The sequence below is a fragment of the Elephas maximus genome, chromosome X (assembly GCF_024166365.1).
Source record: "Elephas maximus indicus isolate mEleMax1 chromosome X, mEleMax1 primary haplotype, whole genome shotgun sequence".
Classification (NCBI taxonomy): Eukaryota; Metazoa; Chordata; class Mammalia; order Proboscidea; family Elephantidae; genus Elephas; species Elephas maximus.
The window spans coordinates 124,164,412-124,182,122 of record NC_064846.1 but is presented as its reverse complement, the minus strand read 5'-3'; the positions used below and the strand labels follow the sequence as shown (position 1 = coordinate 124,182,122).

Here is a 17,711-nt window from a genome sequence, read left to right as displayed (position 1 = left end):
AGAAAGCAAGAGGTTGTTAAAAAGACAGGAAAGGGAGAAAAGGCCAAAATGGATGTCAGATCTTGCTGAAGATCATTCAAAAGCGGTTGAAGTAGTACATCAACAGGGAACTGCCAGAAATTCAGGCCAGATTCAGAAGAGGACCTGGACCCAGGGATATCACCGCTGATATCAGATGGATCCTGGCTGAAAGCAGAGAATACCAGAAGGATGTTTACCTGTGTTCTATTGATTATGCAAAGGCATTCGACTGTGTGCATCATAACAAATTACGGATAACACTGCGAAGAAGGGACATTCCAGTCGTTTGAACAGAACAACGGGTTTAAAGTCAGGAAAGGCGTGGTCAGGGTTGTATCCTTTCACCATACGTATTCAATCTGCATGCTGAGCAAATAATCTGAGAAGGTGGACTATATGAAGAAGAACGCAGCATCAGGTTGGAGGAAGACTTATTAACAACCTGTGATACGCAAATGACACAACGCTGTTTCCTGAAAGGGAAGAAGACTTTAAGCACTTACTGAAGATCCAAGACCACAGCCTTCAGTATGGATTGCACCTCAACATAAAGAAAACAAAAATCCTCACAACTGGACTAATGAGCAACATCATGATAAACGAAAAAAAGATTGAAGTTGTCATGGTTTTCATTTTACTTGGATCCACAATCAACGCCCATGGAAGCAGCAGTCAAGAAATCAAATGATGCACTGCACTGGGCAAATCTGCTGCAAAAGACCTCTTTAAAGTGTTAAAAAGCAAAGATGTCACTTTAAGGACTAAGGTGCGCCTGACCCAAGCCATGGTGTTTTTAATTGCCTCATATGCACGGGAAAGCTGGACTGCTACCCAGCTCGAACAAATATCAATTTGCCATTCTTGTTTCATATATTCCATGGAATTTGGTTTTTGTTGTTGTTTTACTGTGGTTTTCAAAAATCAGTGTTTCTGGACATTTTAAGATTTGCTAATGACAAATCTTGGAGTGGAAACCTTGCTTGGAAGTTAGTTCATTTTTTGTGTCTTTTTAAAAAGTGCGTCTCATAGCACCAGCTGCTTTTCTCTGAAAAGCAAAACCCATTTGCTGTCCAGTCGATTCCAGCTCATAGTGACCCTGTAGGACAGAGTAGAACTGCCCCATAGGGCTCCCAAGGAGCTGCCGGTGGATTCGAACTGCTCACCTTTTGGTTAGCAGCTGAACTCTTAACCACTGTACCACCAGGGCTCCAATTTTCTCTGAAGGAACACTTTTTTATGGGGTATTCTGGCTATGCCGTATCATCATTAAGTTCTTTTGGTTTTTTTTCTGTTTATTTGTGGGACTGGAAAATGGATTCATTCTGTTTTTCTTCCTCACAAATTCTTTTTGATCTGCCTTTCCAGCATTTGCAGCTGCTAGACTTATGTCCTTGTTAGACTTCGGCTTTTTATGAATGCTTTCAAGGTGCCAAAGTGAAAGTAACTCATCCCTGGGCTCCTTCTTGCTCTCTATTTCACCATATTTCCTTTTTTCTCTGCTTTCCCCAGGAGCAGCACTGAGTTCTTTTTTTAGTTGGCCCATGTGGATTTTTTGGAAGATTTCCTGGGTCAAAACTGGGCTAGTACTGATGGCTGCAGCTTTGGCTTTCTGCTCCTCCACAGGCATGCTGTTCAGCTTCTTGGAGATTTCTTGCTGTTCTTTATCAGAATGGTGCAGGTCAACTCATTCACTATTGGCATCCTCCTCACTGAGACTGGTACTTTGCCACCCATTTTCATCATTCTCTTCCTCTTTTTCCACATCCAGAATTTCTGCTCCTGGAATGTAACCTTTACCATCTAATACTCCATATTCTTGCACTCTTGCTTCTATTGAGGCCTCTATAGGCTTACCTTGTAACATCTGAGGATTCAGTGTTTGGAAGAGCTGAATCAGAACTCTAGTGGACATCATCACATTCTTATCTTTGCATGTTTTATACTGGGCTAGGTCTTGGAGAAGTTATTCAGTCATGGCTAGAGGATATAGAGCTGTTATCTCTTTTATGGCATTGATTCCTACTGTCATGACTTTGTCAGGGTTCTTATTGGTAACAAAATTGTTGGCCACAGTCATGAGCAATGGCTGAATAAATTCCGGAGCTACCAGGTGATAAGATGCTTATCCAGAAAACAGGGATCTTTGTTACTTCTGTTTGGTGGGACTGCAGGAATCTTGGCACAAGAAGATAGAAGTCAAAGAGAAAAAGCTCATGAATTCCCACCAATCTGGAGACAAGGTTCATGAGCTACATCTTCCCTTCAAGCCTTTCCTTAGAGCTCTATAGCTGCCTTAGTAATTTTTCTGCAAAATCTTGGGGATCATGAATCAAGTGAATAGCTGAAAAATTAAACACTCTTGTTTTTTTGTTTTTCTTCTTTTGTTTCCTCAGGACATTCATAGCCTTTTCCAACCTTTTCTCGTGTTTGAAGCTTTTCTTTCCTGTGGCATACTGCACTAGCAAGTCCTTCGTCCTCAGATTTTGAGTTACTGTCCTGTTTCTCCTCATCTTTCCCTAGGAAGAATGTCATAGCAGCAACTAATATCATGATGACTGTGGTATAATGGATCACTTTTGTGTGGTCTTTCTAGCCATGGTCCTGTAACTTCCACTCAAGTGATTCGGCGGAACTGTGCAGATGTGGTAATTGTGGGCCACCAAAGGGACTGGACAGTTTAGCCATCCTCCTGGGCTTGAGGTGAGCCATCCCAGAGGCGGGAGAGAGAATCTCACTATCACCAAGCGAGAACAGCCAGGAGCCAGCACGTCCTTTGGACCCCGGATTCCTGTGCTGAGAAGCTCCTAAAACCAGGAGACAGAGGGAGACAGCGAGCTCAAGAAGCAGCAGCAGAGACCTGGCAGCAGAGAGACGGCATGGTGGGCTTCTTGGCCCACAGAGAGAGAAAGCTGAGTGCCTTTGGGCAGAGGCCTAGGGCCAGGCAGAGGTGTGCTTATGAGCATGGCTGGGAAGAGGCTGTCCTGATGGAAGAACTGTATCCTGAGCATTCCTGAGCCTAAATTGTAACCTGTTACTTCCCTAATAAACCCCATAATCCTAAGTATGGTCTGTGAGTTCTGTGTTGCCACTGCAATGAATTATCAAACCCTTGCAGAGAAAATAGAGAGTGCCATGGGAGGGACAGTTAGTGTCAGAATTGGTAAAGATGGAGGAGACAGAAGGCATGTTTGACCTCCGCCTCATGGGAGTCAGCCTTGCACTGTCGATCTTTGTTCTCCTTCACCCTTGTGAAGTTAAAGGAGGTAAGACACTGCCCCTACAGAGAAACATGCAGCTGTGATAACACTGACAGTTTTGAAATCATCTCAGATGTTTCTTCTGCAAAGTTCAGTCATCACATCCAAAGATATTTTTGCTTCAGTCGCATTACTGACTCTTAACATGGTGTATAAAGTTCTACGATACTATACTCCCTTTTTGTTCTTATGTTTTAAGTTTATATTCTTGATATCAGTCACAATATGAGTGTATAAAGTCTCCTGCAGAAGCTTATCGAGACAATACAGAAGTTCAAAGAAGAGCTCTAGCAATCTTGATGGACCGATGAGTTATTTCTTAGCAAGATCAAAGCTTTACAAAATCTTGTTCGAAGATCTGGATGCAAGACAGTGTGATTAGAGGAGAGAAATCTTTCAGCTCTTGAGAAAGTTACTTAGATGCTCTGGGTAACAGTGACCAATCTGTGCTTGTGAAACATCAGCTTCTTTGCTGGGTTTACTTGGTTGTAATTTGAAAATCTCCACATCAGATTTGTAGTGATTATACTGCTGTAGATTATACTCCATGTTGGCCAGTGGGTCCCGCTTGATCAGATCCTGTAATTGTGACAAGTTTCTGGGCAGTTTCTGCTGGACATGTTGGCTGCAGACTGGCTCTGCAACAAGCCGTTCTCAGAAAACTCACACCGTGGAAAGCCACCAACCTGTCTCGGCTGTGGCTTGGAATCTGAAATTTTGCTTTTGCTGGGGATTTCCCCCGTCCCTTAATATTTTGTTATGAAAATTTTCAAACATACAGAAAAGTTGAAAGACTTGTATAGTGAATACTCATATACCTATCACCTAGATTCTATAATTAACATTTTGCTATATGTGCTTATATCTTCATCTATTCATCTGTCTATCCACCAATTAATCTTATCCTGATGCATTTCAAAGTAAGTTGCAGACATCAGTTCACTTTGCCCTTGCTAAAGTATTTTTAAGGTAAATCCCAGACATAGTATTTCACCTGCACATATTTCAGTATGTATCTCTAATAAATGAATACTATTTGTTTTAACATCATTATCACATCTATTAAAATTAACAATAATTCCTTAATACCATTTCATACCAGTACATGTTTAATTTTTGTGTGTGAATATGGAATGATTGACCATGTAGTTACTGTCTTTTCTGAGTTTCTTGGACTCTGCAGAGTCCCTGGACCAGATCCCTTAGTTAAGACTGGGATTTTCCTTTGATTGCAGCAACTCTGGTCCAGTTCACATACCCCCAGGCTTGGGGCTCCCAGGAAGGGTGGCGTTGTCAGCAAGACAGACCAAGGACTGAAGTCTGGTGTGAACATGTCAGCTAACGGGAACTCTCCCCAGAGGTTCCTGGTTCCAGAGGAATATAGTGGCTCATGGGAGGTGAAGACAGCCTTAGGGACAGGAATTCATAGTGGCAGCAGATATCCTGGCCTGTCACCAGAGCCTCAGACTGGGAGCAAGTGGGTCACAGGAAGTGGCAGATTATAAACTTGCTGCCCCTGAGACAGATCGTGATCCTCCTGTTAAGAGGGAACAACACGTGGCTGATGTCACCCACATAGACAGAAATGAACAAGTTCCTGGTGATTTATCATTTGTTAATTCATTTATTGCTGCCTTCTTTGCTTTTCATTGAATTTCAGGATGCTTCTAAAGTTCCATATACCAAATGGCCAAAATAAATAGGTAAAGTTTAGGGTCAGGAAAAATAGAGGAACAGAATATTAACACCAGGACAAGTTTGAACTAAAAATTTGTCTCTAATCTACCTAGAAGACTTAGCAAAAAAAAAAATCATTTACGTAATTTGCGTTGTCCTCAAGAAGAAATTAATTTTATATTTTATCAAAATTATACCTGCTTTTTTTTTTTAGTGAAAATTATCACATTTCTACAGGGCTTTTCCCTTATTGGGAAAAAAAAAAGCATTTCTTTTACTCCTCCTCTCCTTTTCCAGCTCTTCAAAGTGGCAACTACTTTGAATTCTTTTAAGTATTCTTTTGTTATTACCTCCACATCTCTAAATTACATGTATATATTGCTATTTCTTACTTTTCCAGGCATTACCTTTTGACTTTCCACCATGAGAGTTACCAATTTAGCTCTTTCACACAGTTCTCCCCATTCCCAGCATTTACCCCCAACTTCCCAAGATTCTATCCTCTTAAAATATGTAATTTGTTCAGATCAATAGTCAGTATTTATTATTTTGACTATGTGAACTATTCACAGTTGAGCCATGTAGTAGTTTAAATAAATCAATGGCAAAAAGACAAATATTGCATGACCTCATTTACATAAAAAGACAATAACAGGCAAATGTATAGAGACCAAAGTTTCTTAGTGGTTACCAAGGGCCAGAGGGAGGAGAAAAGGGGAGTTATTGCTTATGAAGCACTGAGTTTCAGTTTCCGGTGGTGGAAAAATCACATTGATTAAAGGTAGGGTTGCACAGAGATTAATGTTATTGCTGTCAATAAGCTGCACACCCATAAAAAGTTGAAATGGCAAATGTTGTATGATAGATATAAAAAAAAAATTTTTTTTATAGTTACCAAAAAAAAAAAAAAAGAGCTGCTGAGGCTGCTTATGTAAAACCAAACGCCTCATGGGATTTGGTTCTTTGATTTAGAGACTTAGGGTCATGGTTTCATGGGACATCCCCGTTAACTGGCCTAATATCATCTTTTTTTTTTAAATAATTTTTAATGTGCTTTAAGTGAAAGTTTACAAATCAAGTCAGTCTCTCACACAAAAACCCATATACACCTTGCTACACACTCCCAGTTACTCTTCCCCGAATGAGACAGTCTGCGCTCTCCCTCCACTCTCTCTTTTCGTGTCCTTTTTGCCAGCTTCTAACCCCCTCCACACTCTCATCTCCCCTCCAGGCAGGAGATGCCAACATAGTCTCAAGTGTCCACCTGATCCAAGAAGCTCACTCCTCACCAGCAGCCCTCTCCAACCCATTGTCCAGTCCAATCCATGTCTGGAGAGTTGGCTTTGGGAATGGTTCCTGTTCTGGGCCAACAGAAGGTCTGGGGGCCGTGACCACCGGGGTCCTTCTAGTCTCAGTCAGACCATTAAGTCTGGTCTTATGAGAATTTGGGGTCTGCATCCCACTGCTCTCCTGCTCCCTCAAGGGTTCTCTGTTGTGTTCCCTGTCAGGGCAGTCATCAGTTGTAGCTGTGCACCATCTAGTTCTTCTGGTCTCAGGATGATATAGTTGCTGGTTCATGTGGCCCTTTCTATCTCTTGGGCTCGTAATCACCTTGTGTCCTTGGTGTTCTTCATTCTCCTTTGATCCAGGTGGGTTGAGACCAATTGATGCATCTTACATGGCTGCTTGCTAGCCTTTAACCCCAGACGCCACTCTTCAAAGTGGGATGCAGAATGTTTTCTTAATAGATTTTATTATGCCAGTTGACTTAGATGTCCCCTGAAACCGTGGTCCCCAGACCCCTGCCCCTGCTACGCTGGCCTTCGAAGCATTCAGTTTATCCAGGAAACTTCTTTGCTTTTGTTTTAGTCCAATTATTCTGACCACCCCTGCATTGTGTGCTGTCTTCACCTTCACCTAAAGTAGTTCTTATCTACTATCTAATTACTGAATACCCCTTTCCCACCCTCCCTCCCCCCCCCTCTCGTAACCACAAAAGAATGCTTTCTTCTCAGTTTAAACTATTTCTCAAGTTCTTATAATAGTGGTCTTATACAATATTTGTTCTTTTGCAACTAATTTTACTCAGCATAATGCCTTCCAGGTTCCTCCATGTTATAAAATGTTTCACAAATTCCTCACTGTTCTTTATCGATGCGTAGTATTCCATCAAGTGAATATACCATGACTTATTTATCCATTCATCCATTGATGGGCACCTTGGTTGTTTCCATGTTTTTGCTATTGTAAACAGTGCTGCAATAAACATTGGTGTGCATATACGTGTTCGTGTAAAGGCTCTTATTTCTCTAGGATATATTCCAAGGAGTGGGATTGCTGGATCATATGGTAGTTCTATTTCTAGCTTTTTTTAAAAATAATTTTTATTGAGCTTTAAGTGAAAGTTTACAGATCAAGTCAGTCTCTTACATATAAACTTATATACACCTTACTACGTACTCACATTTACTCTCCCCCTAATGAGTCAGCCCGCTTCCTCCTTCCAGTCTCTCCTTTCGTGACCATTTTGCCAGTTTCTAACCCTCTCTACCCTCCCATCTCCCCTCCAAACAGGAGATGCCAACACAGTCTCAAGTGTCCACCTGATACAAGTAGCTCACTTTTCATCAGCATCTCTCTCCAACCCATTGTCCAGACCATCCTAGGTCTGATGAGTTAGTTGTCTTTGGGAATGGTTCCTATCCTGGGCCAACAGAAGGTTTGGGGACCATGACCTCCGGGATTCTTCTAGTCTCAGTCAGACCATTAAGTCTGGTCTTTTTATGAGAATCTGGGGTCTGCATCCCACTGTTCTCCTGCTCCCTCAGGGGTTCTCTGCTGTGCTCCCTGTCAGAGCAGTCATCGGTTGTAGCCGGACACCATCTAGTTCTTCTGGTCTCAGGATGATGTAAGTCTCTAGTTCATGTGGCCCTTTCTGTTTCTTGGGCTCATAATTATCTTGTGTCCTTGGTGTTCTTCATTCTCCTTTGCTCCAGGTGGGTTGAGATCAATTGATGCATCTTAGATGGCCGCTTGTTAGCATTTAAGACCCCGGACGCCACACTTCAAAGTGGGATGCAGAATGTTTTCTTAATAGAATTTATTTTACCAATTGACTTAGATGTCCCCTGAAGCCATAGCCCCCAAACCCCTGTCCTTGCTCCGCTGAACTTCGAAGCATTCAGTTTATCCAGGAAACTTCTTTGCTTTTGGTCCAGTCCAGTTGAGCTGACCTTCCCTGTATTGAGTATTGTCCTTCCTTTCACCTAAAGTAGTTCTTATCTACTATCTAATCAGTAAATAACCCTCTCCCACACTCCCTCCCTCCCCCCCTCGTAACCACAAAAGAATGTGTTCTTCTCAGTTTAAACTATTTCTCAAGATCTTATAATAGTGGTCTTATACAATATTTGTCCTTTTGCAACTAATTTCATTCAGCATAATGCCTTCCAGTTTCCTCCATGTTATGAAATGTTTCACAGATTCATCACTGTTCTTTACCGATGCATAGTATTCCATTGTGTGAATATACCATAATTTATTTATCCATAGCTTTTTGCTATTGTAAGCAGTGCTGCAATAAACATGGGTGTGCATATATCTGTTCGTGTAAAGGCTCTTATTTCTCTAGGATATATTCCGAGGAGTGGGATTTCTGGGTTGTATGGTAGTTCTATTTCTAACTTTTTAAGGAAACGCCAGACAGATTTCCAAAGTGGTTGTACCATTTTACATTCCCACCAGCAGTGTAGAAGTGTTCCAATCTCTCCACAGCCTCTCCAACATTTATTATTTTGCGTTTTTTGGATTAATGCCAGCCTTTGTTGGAGTGAGATGAGATCTCGTTGTAGTTTTGATCTGCATTGCTCTAATGGCTAATGATTGTGAACATTTCCTCATATATCTGTTAGCTACCCGAGTGTCTTCTTTAGTGAAGTGTCTATTCATATCTTTTGCCCATTTTTTAATTGGGTTATTTGTCTTTTTGCAGTTGAGTTTTTGCAGTATCGTGTAGATTTAGAGATCAGGCTCTGATCAGAAATGTCATAGGTAAAAACTTTTCCCAAGTCTGTAGGTAGTCTTTTTACTCCTTTGGTAAAATCTTTGGATGAGCATAAGTGTTTGATTTTTAGGAGCTCCCAGTTATCTAGTTTTTCTTCTACGTTCTTTATAGTGTTTTGTATACTGTTTATACCATGTATTAGGGCTCCTAACGTTGTCCCTATTTTTTCTCCCATGATCTTTATCGTTTTAGATTTTATGTTTAGGTCTTTGATCCATTTTGAGTTCATTTTTGTGCATGGAGTGAGGTATGGGTCTTGTTTCATTTTTTTGCAGATGGATATCCAGGTATGCCAGCACCATTTGTTAAAAAGACTGTCTTTTCCCCCATTTAACTGTTTTGGGGCCTTTGTCAAATATCAACTGCTCATATGTGGACTGATTTATGTCTGGATTCTCAATTCTGTTCCATTGGTCCATGTACCTGTTGTTGTACCAGTACCAGGCTGTTTTGACTACTGTGGCAGTATAATAAAAAATATAGGTTCTAAAATCAGATAAAGTAAGGCCTCCCACTTTGTTCTTCTTTTTCAGTAATGCCTTATTTATCCGGGGCCTCTTTCCCTTCCATATGAAATTGGTCATTTGTTTCTCCATCTCATTAAAGAATGTCCTTGGGATTTGGATCAGAATTGCATTAAATGTATAGATCGCTTTGGGTAGATTAGACATTTTTATGTTAAGTCTTCCTATCCACGAGCAAGGTATGTTCTTCCACTTGTGTCTCTTTTGGTTTCTTGCAGAAATGTACAGTAGTTTTCTTTGTATAAGTCTTTTACATCTCTGGTAAGATTTATTCCTAAGTATTTTATCTTCTTAGGGGCTACTGTAAATGGCATTGATTTGGTGATTTCCTCTTCGATGTTCTTTTTGTTGGCATAGAGGAATCCAACTGATTTTTGTATGTTTATCATATATCCCAATATTCTGCTGAACTCTTCTATTAGGTTCAGTAGTTTTCTGGAGGATTCCTTAGGGATTTCTGTGTATAAGATCATGTCATCTGCAAATAAAGATACTTTGACTTCTTCCTTGCCAATCTGGATGCCCTTTATTTCTTTATCTAGTCTAATTGCTCTGGCTAGGACTTCCAGCACAATGTTGAATAAGAGTGGTGATAAAGGGCATTCTTTGGTTCCTGATCTCAGTGGGAATGTTTTCAGGCTCTCTCCATTTAGGGTGATGTTGGCTGTTGGCTTTGTATAAATGCCCTTTATTATGTTGAGAAATTTTCCTTCTATTCCTATTTCGCTGAGAGTTTTTATCATGAATGAGCGTTGAACTTTGTCAAATGCCTTTTCTGCATCAATTGATAAAATCATGCGATTCTTGCCTTTTGTTTTATTTATGTGGTGGATTACATTAATTGTTTTTCTAGTGTTGAACCATCCCTGCATACCTGGTATGAATCCCCCTTGGTCATGCTGAATTATTTTTTCGATGTAGTGTTGAATTCTATTGGCTAGAATTTTGTTGAGGATTTTTGCATCTACATTCATGAGGGATATAGGTCTATAATTTTCTTTTCTTGTGGTGTCTTTACCTGGTTTTGGTATCAGGGATATGGTGGCTTCATAGAATGAGTTTGGTAGTATTCCATCCTTTTCTATGCTCTGAAATACCTTTAGTAGTAGCGGTGTTAACTCTTCTCTGAAAGTTTGGTAGAACTGTGCAGTGAAGCCGTCAGGACCAGGGCTTTTTTTGTTGTTGTTGTTGGGAGTTTTTTGATTACTTTTTCAATCTCTTCTTTTGTTATGGGTCTATTTAGTTGTTCTACCTCTGTTTGTGTTAGTTTAGGTAGGTAGTGTGTTTCTAGGAATTCATCCATTTCTGCTAGGTTTTCAAATTTGTTTGAGTATACTTTTTCATAGTAATCTGATATGATTCTTTTAATTTCAGTTGGGTCTGTTGTAATATCGCCCATCTCATTTCCTATTCGGATTATTTGCTTCCTCTCCTGTTTTTCTTTTGTCAGTTTGGCCAATGGTTTATCAATTTTGTTGAGTTTTTCAAAGAACCAGCTTTTGGTCTTGTTAATTCTTTCAATTGTTTTTCTGTTTTCTATTTCATTTAGTTCAGCTCTAATTTTTATTATTTGTTTTCTTCTGGTGCCTGAGGGTTCCTTTTGTTGCTCTCTTTCTATTTGTTCAAGTTGTAGGGATAGTTCTTTGATTTTGGCCCTTTCTTCTTTTTGGATGTGTGAGTTTATTGATATAAACTGGCCTCTGAGCACTGCTTTTGCTGTGTCCCAAAGGTTCTGATAGGAAGTGTTTTCATTCTCATTGGATTCTCTGAATTTCTTTATTCCATCCTTAATGTCTTCTGTAATCCAGTCTTTTTTCAGGAGGGTATTGTTCAGTTTCCAAGTGTTTGATTTCTTTTCCCTGCTTTTTCTGTTATTGATTTCCACTTTTATGGCCTTATGGTCAGAGAAGATGCTTTGTAATATTTCAATGTTTTGGATTCTGCTAAGGCTTGCTTTATGACCCAATATGTGGTCTATTCTAGAGAATGTTCCATGTGCACTAGAAAAAAAAGTATAGTTGGTTGCTGTTGGGTGGAGTGTTCTGTATATGTCTACAAGGTCAAGTTGTTTGATTGTGGCATTTAGATCTTCCATGTCTTTATTGAGCTTCTTTCTGGATGTCCTGCCCTTCACCAAAAGCGGTGTGTTGAAGTCTCCTACTATTATTGTGGAGCTCTCTATCTCACTTTTCAATGCTGATAGAGTTTGTTTTATGTATGTTGCAGCCCTGTCATTGGGTGCATAAATATTTAATATGGTTATATCTTCTTGGTGTATTGTAGTCCGAGCTTATTCTTACTGGCTATCCTTTGTAGGTGACTTTTCCTTTATCCCTCGCTGCTCTTATAATTGTCTCTTTATCTTTGATTTTGGCAAGCTTGATTATAATATGTCTTGGTGACTTTCTTTCAACATCTACCTTATGTGGAATTCGATGAGCATCTTGGATAGATATCTTCTCATCTTTCACAATATCAGGGAAGTTTTCTGCCAACAAATCCTCAACAATTTTCTCTGTATTTTCTGTTACCCCTCCCTGTTCTGGTACTCCAATCACTTGTAGGTTATTTCTCTTGATAGAGTCCCACATGATTCTTAAGATTTCTTCATTTTTTTTAATTCTTTTATCTGATTTTTCTTCAAATATATTAGTGCCAAGTGATTTATCTTCGAGTTCAGAAATTCTAGCTTGTACTTGCTCAATTCTGCTCCTCTGACTTTCTATTGAGTTATCTAATTCTGTAATTTTATTGTTAATCTTCTGAATTTCTGATTGCTATCTGTCTGTGGATTTTTCCAGCTTATTAAACTTTTCATCATGTTCCTGAATAATCTTTCTGATTTCTTCAGTTGCTTTATCTGTGTGTTCCTTGGCTTGTTCTGCATATTGCCTCATATCCTTCCTGATGTCTTGAAGGGTTCTGTATATTAAACTTTTGTATTCTGCATCTGGTAATTCCAGGGATGCACTTTCATCTAAAAGATCCCTGGATTCTTTGTGTTGAGAGCCTGTTGAGGTGATCATGGCCTGTTGCCTTATGTGACTTGATATTGACTGTTGTCTCTGAGCCATCTATAAGTTATTGTATTAGTTTATGCTTGCTTACTGTGTCATAGCTGCTTGCTTTGTTTTGTTTTGCTATACCCCTATGGGTTGCTTGAGTGAGCTAGTTTGATTATTTTTGCCTTTGGAGCTCCGGTGTCCTGTCCCCAGCTGGCTAGAGCTGTCATCAGGTATATCAGTCTAGGAGTCCATTCAGTTTTCTTGTATGAATTCAGCTCACGTTTCCAGGTAGCTAATATCAAGTATGTGGTACAGGCTCTGTGCTACAGGCTTAGAGGGGCAGGGGTGATTGGTGTATATACCTGTATCTGATTGCAGCAGGGGGTCATGCTCTGAACAAGGCAGGGATCTGAGAACCGACCCCTACGTGTCTCTGAGGAAAACGCGTCTCTGTTCCCTAGAGCATTTTGGTGGGTGGGCCCTGCACAGGGACCATGGGCACCCAAAGTTTTTGTTGTAAGGACTGGGAGGTACCAGTTATCTTTGGATCCCTGTTGTGGGTGGCTGGGTGACCTGAGTGGAGCTACCAGTCCTTAGGTCCCTGTTGTGGGTAGGTGAGGACGTTGTTTAATAGGTAAAACAATGTCAGACGTCAAACACCCACCTCTCCACCGCATAGCTGAAATGGTTGGAGTTTGCCAACAAGGGTCTATTCTCTCGAAGTAGACCCACACAGGTTCATGCAGAAGGGAAAGGTGCTCAAGGTCCACGGATGGTTTATGCCTGGACAGGAGCCGCCTCTGTCCTGAGCTCCCCCAGTTAATGGAGCTAGCAAATTATCTTTTCCCTCCAGTTGCAATTTTTTTCCTTCCCCAAGGGTGGGAGGATGGCTCTAGGTGCTCACCAGGGTCTATCTCAGGCCTAGGGATTCAGCCGCTGAAGCTGGCATGGGGGTGGGGGGCACGGTAAAGTATACGCAAATACTTAGCTTTTGCCGAGAGCACCCTTCTCCTCAGGTTCCGGAGATGTGAGTGGGCTGTGTGGCTGGCTGCTTCTCCCTGAGGAAACTGTGGCCCAATGCTAGGACCAGCCGGCTGCCTCCGCCGCTCCGGGAATGGTGCCTGGGGGCTCCCCGCGATTCAAGTCCGGTAACTCCTCTCCACTTCTGAATGGTCTCTTCCTCCCCCTTCCCCTCAGTTCGTTGTCTAAGCTTGCCTTTGATGCTCAGGGCTCCCAGCTTGTCACAAATATACTCGTTTCACTTGTTTTTTGGGGTCTCTGTTGTAAAGAGGGCTTGATGGAAGCGTCTGTCTATTCCGCCATCTTGGCTCCACCTCCTAATATCATCTTTAGTGCTTCTGTTCTACCTCCTGTTGTTGTTGTTGTTAGGTGCTGTCGGTTGGTTCCGACTCATAGCGACCCTATGCACAACAGAACGAAACACTCCCCGGTCCTGAGCCATCCTCACAATCGTTGTTATGCTTGAGCTCATTGTTGCAGCCACTGTGTCAATCCACCTCGTTGAGGGTCTTCTTCTTTTCCGCTGACCCTGTACTCTGCCAAGCATGATGTCCTTCTCCAGGGAGTGATTCCTCCTGACAACATGTCCAAAGTATGTAAGACGCAGTCTCAGCATCCTTGCTTCTAAGGAGCATTCTGGTTGTACTTCTTCCAAGACAGATTTGTTTGTTCTTTTGGCAGTCCACGTATATTCAATATTTTTCACCAACACCACAATCCAAAGGCATCAATTCTTCTTTGGTCTTTCTTATTCATTGTCCAGCTTCTGCCTCCTAGCTCATTGAATAGTGCCTGGGATCTTAAAAGCTTGCAAGCAGCCATCCAAGTTACAACAACTGGTCTCTATTTGCCTGGAGCAACAGAGGAAGAACGAAAGCAAGGAATAGGAGGGGGAAATGGTATGGATAGCTAATTGCCTCCATGAACCACCATCTCCTTTGCCATGAGACCAGAAGAACTGATTGGTGCCCAGCCTCCCTTACTGAACTTTTGATCAGAAATTCTAAAGAAGAATCCTGATCAGAAGGGGAAACTTGTAGAACAGAATTTCAAATTCTCATGGAATTCAGATTTTCTGGAGCCATTTAGGCTGGACAAAAACCTGAAACTATAGCCCTGAGATGATCTTTAAACTTTAAACCAAAAAAAATCCCCTGAAGTCTTCTTTAAAGCAAAAAATAAAAAATAGTTTAGCTTAATTAGTAAAGAATGGCTGCCTTGAGCATTGTTCTCTTTTAAAGAACTATCTTTATGGGATCAAATTGACAACAGCAATTTGAAAGGTTAGATGGAAAGCTTAGGGGGCAGTGAATTTATGTTAACGGAAGAGGAACAATTCAGAAAACGAGGGTGAGAATGGTTGCACAACTTGAAGAACATAATCAATGTCAATGAATCGTGCATGTAGATATTGTTGAATTGGTGTATGTTCTGCTGTGTATATTTTCAACAACAACAAAAATAAATTATTTTTTAAATGTGATCTATACGTACAATGCAATATTAAAAAAAAAAACCCGCTGCCATCGAGAATGCAATATTACGCAGCTGTAAAGAGAAATGAAGCTCTGATGCGTGCCACAACATGGATGAACCTTGAAACATTATGCTGAGAGAAATAAGTCAGTCACAAAAGGACAAACACTGTATGATCTCACTTATTATGAAATAAGCAAATATATAGAAACCAAAGATTATTAATAGTTACCAGCGTGGGAGTGAGAGGGAAGTGGGGAGTTTTTGTTTGGGGGACATTAGAATCCCTGGGTCGTGCAAATGGTTAGGAGCTTGACCACTAACCAAAAGGCTGGCAGTTCAAACCCACTCAGAGTCACCTCAGAAGACAGGCCTGGCGATCTGCTTCCTAAAGGTCACAGCCTTGAAAACCCTATCGAGCAGTTCTACTCTGCACACATGGGGTCACCATGAGTCAGAATCTACTCGACAGTAACTAACAATAAGTTTATGTTAATGGTGGTGAAATATTTTGGAAAAGGATAGCGGTAGTGGTGGCACAACATGAAAAATGTAATCAATGTCACTGAATTGTAAATGTGGAAGTTATACTGGCAAATGTTTTGATATGTATATTTTAACCACAATAAATAATAAAAACAAAAAAAAGAATAAGTTGTCTGAAATTCACCTTGGAAAGATCTTATGCCTTTTAGGTATCTAAGAATAAATATTCAACTGCAATTTTTTTTTTGTATTTAGTCTACTGTTTGTTTCCAGAGTAGTTTGACATTTACTCTGACACCCAGATTGTCAGTCAGCCTTCTTCTAGGAAAGAAGACTAAAGGAAACAAACGAGAAGATTGTACACTGATCATATGAGTGAAGATTAAAAAAAAATTTTTTTAAACTATGTTTTAGCCTAGTATTGCTATTTTTTTATCCCTATTCAGAAACAGTTGGCAATACACATGGTTTGCCATAAAAAATGCTCATAGCATTTAGTATGTTAACCCCACATCTCAGAATTTTTCTTAAAAAAATTACTCAATAACACTAAAAACTATAGGTATAAAACAAGGGAAATATTATTTGAAACATATCCTAAAATATGAAAAAAGCTAAATATAATTTGATTAAGTAAATTATGTTATAGCAACATGCTCTGACACTTTCAGCTGAAAGGAACAATATACTTATTTCTTCAAAATTCAACAAATGTTTTTTGAGCATCTATCTACCAATTAATTATGGTGTTGACTGTACAGGAGTAAAAACAACCAACGTTGCTACCCTCCAGGGCTTACATCATCATAGCCAAATGAGGTTAAAGTTGAGTTTTAGGTATCTGCAAATGCAACAAAATGCCTAAAAAATGTCAAAGAGACTGAAGCTGAAAAGAAAGGTCTGCCCTGATAATATAAATTTTGTGTTGGCTGGTATGGAGAGATTGATGACATCACTTCCTTTTCATGCTGAAGTTCCCAACTATCCAGCCAAAGTTGGTCTGAACACAAGAGGCCATGATCTTGTGGTTCTCCTATGAATTGTCCCAGCCAAAAGCCTCTACTCATGCCAGCTGCTCCCACATGCCAGGACTCACGAACTTCCTCAAAGGTCAAGGCCATGAGCTTGGCACTCTCCAGAGCATCCTAGGACAATGCATGCTGTTGACACATGGCACACTTGTTTTTTAATTTTTATTGTGCTTTAAGTGAAAGTTTACAAATCAAGTCAGTCTCTCATACAAAAATTTATATACACTCCTAGTTGCTCTCCTCCCAATGAGACAGCACACTTCCTCCCTCCACTCTCTATTTTCCTGTCCATTCGGCCAGCCTCTGACCCCCTCTGCCCTCCCATCTCTCCTCCAGACAGGACCTGCCCACATAGTCTCAGGTGTCCACTTGATCTAGGAAGCCCATCCCTCACCAGCATCATTTTCTATCCCATAGTCCAGTCCAATCCCTGTCTGAAGAGTTGGCTTTGGGAATGGTTCCTGTCTTGGGCTAACAGAAGGTCTGGGAACCATGACCTCTGGGGTCCTTCTAGTCTCAGTCAGAACATTAAGTCTGGTCTTTTTACCAGAATTTGAGGGCTGCATCCCACTGCTCTCCTGCTCCCCCAGGGGTTCTCTGTTGTGTTCCCTGTCAGGGCAGTCATCGACTGTAGCCGGGCACCATCTAGTTCTTCTGGTCTCAGGCTGATGTAGTCTCTGATTTATGTGGCCCTTTCTGCCTCTTGGGCTCATAATTACCTTGTATCTTTGGTGTTCAACACATGGCACACTTTTAAAACATGCACATAAATTACTAGAGTGAAAAATGTAGAACCTGAAAAAGCAGTTACATCATGACAACACAATAGACCAAAGTATGTAGTAGAATGAATATGAGAAGGAAATATGAATAGTAAAATTACATTCAGAATATTTCCATTAATCAGGGAGAAAACGGCACCCTCAAACTGGACAATTTGAGGAGACAATGAAAATGACAAATGTGTGGTGAGAGACTGAATATACAAATGGACAGCGGTCAGACCATATACAAAAATAGAACTCTGACCCACAGTCTGTAGCATCTAGCCCAGGAAGTCAAACCACTACCTGCAGCAACCAACGCAGGAATCCAAGCAACAACCCCTGTAGCAGTGGGCCCCAAATGGCCAGGACTTGATTATTAACTGA

At 40.7% G+C, this 17,711-nt stretch overlaps 1 pseudogene; it reads right to left on the bottom strand.

Annotated features, from left to right (window-relative positions):
• Nucleotides 1-1,008: 1,008 nt before the first annotated feature.
• Nucleotides 1,009-16,650, bottom strand: LOC126068784 (protein SDA1 homolog; annotated as a pseudogene).
• Nucleotides 16,651-17,711: the final 1,061 nt, after the last annotated feature.